The 7,228-nt window shown below is 41.0% G+C and overlaps 1 long non-coding RNA gene across 2 annotated transcripts; it reads right to left on the bottom strand.

Annotated features, from left to right (window-relative positions):
• Positions 1-2,442: 2,442 nt before the first annotated feature.
• LOC141954148 (uncharacterized) lies at positions 2,443-7,190 on the bottom strand. 2 transcript variants are annotated; one of them, XR_012632107.1, is made up of 2 exons: positions 6,245-7,190; positions 2,443-3,231 (listed from the first exon to the last, which is right to left on the bottom strand). It is a non-coding gene; the product is annotated as an uncharacterized LOC141954148 (long non-coding RNA). The 2 variants fall into 2 exon arrangements; XR_012632108.1 differs by lacking the exon at positions 6,245-7,190 and adding an exon at positions 4,869-6,123.
• Positions 7,191-7,228: the final 38 nt, after the last annotated feature.

Raw genomic sequence — 7,228 nt, 5'->3', positions numbered from 1 at the left:
AAAATTTCTGCCTCCACAGTTTGACTCTATTAGAACAAGCAGTTTTCTTAGTCCTCCTCTTAAAAATTGAAGGCATTCTAGATTTTCATTTTCTGTTATTACCCCAAAGGTGTTTTTATAATGCAGCTTTTTCCTGTGGACAAAAGTATTAGGAAAAGGAATTAGGAAAAAGTAAGCAACTGCCTTGGTTTTATCGAAACATGCCTACTCTTCTGGGTGGGACTAACTCAACTAACTGCGGAAGAAAGATGGAAATATTGGCAAATGAGATAAAAGCTACTGTTTTACTGGGAAAAAAAAATCCCAAAATGTAATTTTTTTAAAAAAACTGAAAAGTATATAATCACTGAACACAGAAACTTCTGGTCTGATGAACATGCCACATAATGTATATTTTCTAAAACCTGAAGAACCAGTTAGGAACTTCAGACCGTATCTTGTTTATCCACAGTTTAATGTAGGAAAAAACCTTAATTCATCAGGCTCTGCTGCCATCACGTGGCCAAGTACCATCTCGCAGTAATGCTGAAACACACCTATCCTGTTAACTTGCTGTACTGTATTTCCACTGTTTTATTTACCAGACTCACTATCCATAACACAATCCAATTTCTTCCTCAGTTTTCAGAAATGTCATGAATAATTGGCAATGATTTTTTTCCTAGTTTCAGCAGATTAAAATATTTTTTAATGCCAGATCATGAGCACGTTGTCCTGCAACACAACAGATTTCTTTGGCGGGTTTGGTTTTCACTTTGCTATTGGCATCCTCTATGAAACTGTTAATGAAAACACATATGTTAACCCACAGTGTCCACGCCGCTGTGTGTTTCCCTAAGGAGTTCTATCTGCTACCTTTTTTCTAGGAAGGAAAAACAGGTGAGCAGAGAACAGATTATAAATTTGTCACTTCATTTTCCTGCTGTGAAACAAAACTAGTCCCATGAAGATCTGCTAAAAAGAAGGATTTTTTTCTGTACCTGGCTAAAAACCTCAACATGCTGAAAAAAGCATTTTAGGATAAAGAAGGTTATCTTTCCCTAGCAGGAGCATCCTGGAATCTTCTCCCTTGGTTAAGGTTTTAAGTTTTACTAAGCTGAACTATTTTGAGTGAAGCAAAACCAACATGCTTGTGAAGTTATGCTTGAGGTTTTAAATATTCAAAGACAAAGTAAGTAAAAATTCTGTAGTAATCTGGGGCATACACACTACAAGACCATGTATTCATGTATCTATACAAATTCTACTTCAACATACCTGAAGATTAAAGAATGTATACATATCTGATATTTCCAAATGTTTAGCCACATACTGATGTTTTATTCATAGCTGATTTTTAAATTAGATGATGCAGTAGAAGGAGGGAATAATTTCTTCCTGGTATTAATTTCCTGATTGTAAAGACTGCAGAGAAAGTACTTTAAATTCTCAGATGTAGTCAGAACCAGCTAGGTCATAGTTTTAGACCAACAGGAAAATAAACTGTCTGCATGGCTCATCAAGATATTTTAAGAATGTTCCTAATTTATGTGCATGATAATTTTTGTGGCGCTCAATGGGACTAATCATGCTTACAGTCAAGTACAGGTCTTTCTTGTATTACAAAGGCACTAATTAATGCCTGAAAGGTGACTTAAGAGCTGAAAAATATCTACGTTTAATGTTAATAATCTGCTAAAATAGTAACAAACATTGAGTAACTCAAGCAGAATCTAAACATTGTTTTGTCATAAGAAGATAGTCCCAGTCACAGCATTATGTGATCCTAAATTCTAAGAAGTAAGATTTCCAGTACATTCTGATAGACTGGTTGAAATCTGTATTTATTAAAAACACAGCTAGAAATTTTCAAAAATAGCAAAAAAAATCTGTTGCTAACCAGGCTATATGCTTTGCATAAAGTAAACATTTTTAATATACATCTCATTTAAGATTATGTTTAATGCTTATAAATATTTTTCACTATTAACATGCTAAAGAAAATCTAAGAAATTGCCTAAACAAAAAAGATTCATTGGACGTATTTCTGGCTTCACTGAATTCAGCTGGAGCCATACTGTTGATGTAGGCAGAACAAGAGTTTACCGACTATATATGGAAGTTGTTGTGGGGTTTTTTATTACATTACTGTAAGACATTCTAAAATGCTTTGGTTTTGTGTTTGAAATAAAAGATGCAATTTTTTATCTACTTTGAAGTGTTTATAAAGGAATGAAAATAGGTAAATAAAAATAAAAACTACAATAAAGATTCCTTGGAGCCAGGAGGAAATTTAACCTAGATTCAACATCCAGATCTACTGTACTCTTACGAAAATTCTTCACGTTCTGTAGCAGCTTCTGATAACATCTTTAATGAAAAAATTAAAAGTGTCTGTCGGGGTCACCATTTGCCGGGGTCCTTACTTCTCCGTGCGGGAACAGGAACGACACAACACCAATATGATGATCAGATCGTCCTCCGTTTATTTCCCAATCCTGGTTACATTTATATTCTACTAAGTTCCGTACACGCACTCATCTATCTGCTAATAGGCTACAGGTTATCTACATGTGCTGTTCATGCGCCTCTACAAGCATTTGCATTGGTTAATTGTAATTAGTACATAAAGCCCAAAACTTGCCAAAAACTCCCTTGTCTCATACCCTGTTTTGCTCAGACTTGTGTGCTTTTGCTGACCACAGGTGTTTCTCACTTATCTGCTATCTTGTGTGGTTTTGCCAGCCTTATTTTTGCTGGCCTTGTCTTCGTCCTTGCATTCCTCTGCCTGCACTAACTTCCCCCCAGCGCGGCCCAGACTCCTACAAGTGTCCTCAATATATTTGTGTGCTTTCAATTTATTTTATACTGTACTGTCTGATATTCTCAGTTTTCAGCATGCCATGGATTGTCATCTTTGGTTTCTGAACAAAACTATCAATTTTAAGTTAATTCACACTTCTGAGAATTACACTCTGCTATATATCACAGAATTTTAGCTTTCATTGTAACTCTTCTGTGAACATTTTAAAAGATACTAAACAAAGTTTCATCACCATTATTGGAAACGACGGCGCATCAAATTGGTCTGATCCTCTACTTACAACAATTTTGTATTTAGCAGTTTGTCAGCTGTCTTCAAATGCAGGGAACTGGTTTCACGTAGACAAGATCCTGCAGGAGTCATTCCAAGGGAGACAAATATCGGGCAGACTTCATGTTGCAACAGCTGTTGAAGGCATCTTCAGCCACCTAAACAGAGAGTGAAGCAATACTGGATTATGTGCTTGCATTTGTAATCAGGATACCTGCTACACGTGCTGAACAGAAATACTCACATTTAATTAAAGGAAACATAGTTAAAGAAAGTTAAATCAATTAAAACATTCCTTTTGAATCCTTTGTTCCTTCCAACTTTACCACTAGAAAGGGCTGAGAAATACTTCCTGAGGGAGTGAAGAGAAGAAGCATGGAAGAAAAAGATACGGATGCATGGAAGCATGAGAATATGGAGATAATAGTAGGAGTAGCAAAGCTCAAGAAGGGGACAAACAGAAGCAGCTATTCCTAATGCCGCAATCATTGATTTTTTCATGAGCACCAGGAGTACAAACATAAACACAGCCTGGCTTTTTCCTCTGAAATCTGAAAGGCTTCCAACATAGGACATGTATGGTGACTTCATTAATTCCCTACTTCATTCACACTTTAAGGAAAAAAAAATCTATAATATGCGTGAGGAAGGCTTGAGAAATGCTGACTTGAATTTTTCAGATGCACTTTTTTTTCTCCCATTCCCCTGCTGATAACAAATATCAGGAACAGTGAGTGCCCTCTCCCCTGCATCGATAGAAAACTTTTCAGATGTTTTATACGTGGACTTGGAGCTTTTTAAGTATTCCTAAGATAGGTCAGGCTGACACAAAGATATTTTTCCCATTTTGTTAGATGAATGCTTAATAATTGTTAAAAAGAATATAAACAATCAGAACCTAGAATTTAAAACTGAGGTTAAAAGTTACTTTGCCCCTCCTTAGAGATGCTGCAACACCTATTGAAATCAGTTCCAAGAGTGGGGCTACAGAGAACTGTGCTGGGACCAGCTTGCAATTGTCTACTGGAACATCAGTAAAAACGCAGTAAATGCCCCCCAAGCCCCAAATGACCACAGAACCACCTCTCCTAACAAATAATAAAATAAAGACAACATGGCACTAGTGTAGCTTCCTAGTTAAAAATGTGAATCAAGTTGTGACTAACCGCTTGCTTCTGTAAATTATTATCTATTGCTTAAGCAAAATAAATTAGGAGACAATATGAAAGAACAATCCTGTGCCCTTTCCTTTCTGCCTAATCTATAATCCATTAGAGCTGGGTTGATGCAATCATTTTATGAAGCACTTAGAGAGCAGAGAGCATAGTGCAAATAGCAAGTCTCTCTGGGAATGTAGGACTCTCTTCGTCTGAAAAAAATGCGGTAAGAGTTCAAAACACCATAGTGACCAGATTGTTTTCTTCCCCCACACACAACTTGCAATCACTAAATCACTTGAAAGTGATTGTAATATGAGCAGAATACACCCTTTTCTTTTTCAGCTCTGCAAAATGTGTTGTAGGCCAAGGGATAACCTTTTAACGACTTCAAAATCCCCAACACTGAAACTGGAGGGTCTGATGGGGATTGCTTAAAACAGAAGGCCGTTACTAACATTATTGCTATTGACAGTGTAGCAACATGCTTACACAGTAACAGAAATCCCCCAGCCCTTCTCACTACATATAATTTGTTTCAGTTTGCATATGGCATGTCATATATGCCTGACATTGTTAATATTCCCATGAGTAACCAACACAGGGTAGTGGTCAAAGACCAAATAAACCTCATCAACCTTTGCATCTGGATATTTTTTCATGCATTCAATCTCTCTAGGCTGTTGATCAAGTCATTAAGCTGCTGGGTTTGTGTGCCTCAGAAAGGTTTCTCTAACCACCAGCAGCCATGCCTTCCGCTTTTCGGTCAAATGTGTGCATATGCATTTATAAGCCTTCTAGCCCTGTGGCCACACGCTGTGTCCTCTTCTTTCCCAGCCATTTGGGATTTTTTTCTTCAGTTTTTAGGTGGCTCAAGGATTCTTCAACTTAATGGGGATAGGAGTTGAATGCAGGAGAACAGTCAGCTGCAAGCAACAACCAGTTTCCTTCTTCAGAAGTAGCAGGTTCCTCTGCATCCTGAAGTCTAGTCCTCAGTTCAGCCAAATGTCTCTGAAGATTCCTAAGTTCATGTTGTTGAAGCCTACGTGTTCTCAGAACTAAGCTATCTACTCCAGCTGCTCGCACTGGCGTGGTCCTTCACGATAAATCCTTTTATCTGGGGTGTACAACATAGGGCCCCAGCAAGTCAGGACCAAGACCTGGGTATGGCTGTTCTCCCTAAGCAGAAGCAGAGCAAGCACAGTGTGATGACAACAGGTTTTCCACCCAGTTTCCTTGTTTTGTAACAGCTGCGGGGAAAAGAAACAAACCCCAGAGCCTTCCTAGTCTCTGCTTACCAATTCCCAAGCTCTTTTCAATGGCTGTAGTAGCTGACCGCATAGGAAGAATAGGTATTTTCAATTTTTTTCAGAACTTTGCAATACACTCTTGTTTACCTTTCTTAATAGGGTATCGATTTTGCATACTTTTATCATTCTGATTCTTTAATCAAAAATGCTTAAAATTGCACAAACTGCTTTTACTTGAGAAGAAAAAGGTGACAAGCTTGTCAAGGCAAGATTTCTGATTGTCAGACTGAATGGTAAAATATGCTTGACGTCCAAATCCCATATACAAATTAGCAATGCAGTCAGAAACAACCATTTGATTGCAAAGTCTTTAGATGTTGCAATGGGTTTTCATGATAGCTGTCAAATCAGGACTGGAATCCACTGTTGCTGCACCAAAGCAGAGCATTTGATCACATGGTAGCACTTTTCTCTACAGTATGGAAAGCTAAAGTCCCTCTCAGTATTTCTTTAAGTTAAGCTGTGGCCCAATACCCAAGAGACTGCCAGCACTATTTCATGGTGAACAAGAAAAAGTTGGGCCCAGATGCTTTATGTCAGAACAGAATCTCTCTGCTAAGGTCTGTCTGGGTAAGGAGAAGCAACTGAAATAGGCCACATCTCATTTTCTGCTCTTACCTTTTTTTTTTTTTTTTTTTTGGTTATGGTCCCCAATTCAATTAGATTTTAGAATTTAGATATAGCAAGAGAACACAGAGTCTCACCAAGCAAAGTCTGTCTTCTCTTAATAGTTCATGGAGCTGAGGCATAAAAGGAGGAGAAGGAAAGTACTTCTGTGTCCTGTGGTGCGCACATGCATCTCAAATAGCAAACGCTCAGCTCCAGGATCTTTGTGTCATCAGCTGCACTCCTAGGACTTTGCCAACGAAAAGACGCAGATACTGTGCGTCTTTTTCCGAAGCCGAAGGGGGATGCATCTGAGTTAGCAAACACGTGAGGGCCTCCATGCAACAATTCATACAGCTGAAAAGGGAGCGGGCAGAATTTCTCTTGGGAGTTAGAGAATACATCCACTGCTCTCCGATGCGCACTGACGCCTTGTAACCGCAGTGAGAAGTGGAAAAGCAGTTGAACGCTTCATTTAAAATATTTAGACAGATATTGCTGATTAACCGATGCTGCGTCTGGAAGCTCCGGTGTCCCCTCTTCCTCCTGCACAACAGGACTCGCGTCCTGTACAAATAACAGTGTTTGGGAAGGGGACACGCTGCCCGCCCAGGAGTGACAGTTTCCACACGCCTGCATCAGCTGCTCCTCACGGCTCTGGACGGGTCCCTTTCCTGTCTGACCCCACACGCCCCGCCTGAGGGAAAGCGCAAGGCTAAGGTGACATCGACGGCGCCCCGGGAGACACCGAAGGCGCCCCAGGAAGTCACCTGCCGTGGGGCGGGCGATGCCGGCGGCCGCGCGGCGGAGGGGTCGGTCCTGCCGCCCGACCGGCGGAGCTGCCCACGCCGCCCGGGGTCGCGCCCCGCCGCTTCCCTCAGGATTTCCTCCCATACGGGCGAGGATGTGGCCCGGCCCGGCCCGGCTCGCTTGCGGGGGGAGGCCGGCCCGCCCGCAGCCCGCTTCTCCGCGCCGGCCGCGGCCTCGGGCCCCCGCCTGCACCCCGCAGGCCCCGGCGGCCGGTGCGGAGCTGGTGCGGAGATGCCGCCGGCGGCGCTGTAACGCGGAGCGGCCCGCGGGCA

The sequence above is a fragment of the Strix uralensis genome, chromosome 1 (genome assembly GCF_047716275.1).
Source record: "Strix uralensis isolate ZFMK-TIS-50842 chromosome 1, bStrUra1, whole genome shotgun sequence".
Classification (NCBI taxonomy): domain Eukaryota; kingdom Metazoa; phylum Chordata; class Aves; order Strigiformes; family Strigidae; genus Strix; species Strix uralensis.
The sequence above is the reverse complement of the archived record's forward strand: the minus strand, read 5'-3'. Positions and strand labels throughout refer to the sequence as shown.